General features: G+C 33.5%; 1 non-coding gene across 1 annotated transcript; it reads right to left on the reverse strand.

The window, feature by feature from the left end:
* Positions 1 to 1694: 1694 nt before the first annotated feature.
* On the reverse strand, positions 1695 to 1768 carry TRNAV-AAC (transfer RNA valine (anticodon AAC)). Its single transcript has one exon. It is a non-coding gene; the product is annotated as a tRNA-Val (tRNA).

Raw genomic sequence — 1768 nt, forward strand, 5'->3', positions numbered from 1 at the left:
TAGATAGTATGGGTACATATGCAAAAGAAAAAAAAGAAGGATATACCAAGTATTTTATGAGGACATACATACAAATAGTAATTGTACAAGGGTATTCATAAAATTTCATATATTTAAGAGGGTATACATGCAAAAAATCTAATTAAAAATTAGAATATGTTAATAATAAACACTTCCAATAAGACCATTAGTATTGTGGAACAAAAATGGCCCAAAACTTTATAACTTCATTAATATTTTTACATGGAATAAGTTGTGTTATAATGGTAACTACCAATTACTATAACAAAATACAAAAACTAAATTAAATAATATTATATGATTTATATGATACTATTATTTCTCAGGTAAAGGTGATGACTGTTATATAACCTTTTCGACTTGTTTTTTTTTTTAAAAAAAATAGATTACAAGAAGAAAAGTAGACTATTGATTCTCAAATTTCAAAGTTATTCGTAGCATTCATGATGTCAATCCTAAATTTTTTCTTTGGCAACTAAGTTGTATTATATATTGTTCTCTATATTCTGTTGCGACAAGTTTCAGGGACTGAAACTTAAGGAAAGGTCCATCCAAACTATGAATTGGATTGTGTTGACCCTAAGGATAGGCTTGGTGATGGTTTTAGTTAATTGGTAACGAAAATTAACTGAGTTCATTGTGAGCCCTGCTAAAATAATTGGACTGTAATCCTGAAATGATTATAGCGAAAATTTTCAAAAAGAATATCTCAAGGACTGAACGTAGGTGTAGGGTTGGCACCGAATTACTATAAATTTGATGTGTTTGTGGTGCATGGATCATCTGCATTAATCTCTTGCGTATGCATTTTTGTTAATTACTCGTTGCAACTCACATACACTCATCGACTTTTCACTGCATTTCACTTAAAGTTTTTGCAAAGTCCAATTCACGCCTCTCTTAGGCTGCATATATATGCAACATAAAGGATCATGCATTGATGGGTGACATAGGGTATGTTTCCGCTCTCTTTCATTAAAAGGAAAAAAAATCATATTGATATTGTTCAAAGCCTACTACTTAAACAACCGGACTTCTGTTTCCTATCTTTCCATTCCCATTTTGCATTGTAGAGGGTCATGCATGGTTTGATGGGCGACACATCACCCATCAGTCATCTATCATATTGCCATGCCAAATACATCCATGGTGCGAGACATGGTGGGTTGAGAGATGGGAGAGAGTTGTCCGTTAACGCAGCCTTCTATCATGCAAAATACGCACCATAGAGCATTCTAATGCAGTGTTTGGGTGGTGTTTCTCCACTTTCATCAAAAACGAAAAAAAAAGAAAAAAGAATAGAAGAAAACTCATATTGATATCATTCTCTTTTCCATTAGCAATTTGCTGATGCAAAGTCAGCTACTTCAACAGCAGAGCTTCTAAATTTTTTTTCAGGCCGTTTTTATTACTGACCTCCCGTTCCTTTCCTACCATTACAAGCAATCTATAAATAACCAATAATAAAAAAAAGAAGCTAGAAACACGAGAGATTGTCTCCAAGCCCATTCTCCTTTGCTTTTTTTTTTTTTTGGTCGATGTTTACTGTTATTGCTGACCTCCTGCTCCTTCACTGTCATCAAATAACAATGAAAAAACGATTAGAAACAGGAAAAATTATCTTTCCATTACATAGCGAATAAAAAAAATTAAAATTGGAAAATTAAAAAGTTTGGCGTCGCCCGGACTCGAACCGAAGACCTTCAGTGTGTTAGACTGACGTGATAACCAACTACACCACGACACC

Source organism: Phoenix dactylifera, chromosome 16, assembly GCF_051530095.1.
Source record: "Phoenix dactylifera cultivar Ajwa chromosome 16, Ajwa_hap1_PhDact_Kaust_v1.1, whole genome shotgun sequence".
Lineage (NCBI taxonomy): Eukaryota > Viridiplantae > Streptophyta > Magnoliopsida > Arecales > Arecaceae > Phoenix > Phoenix dactylifera.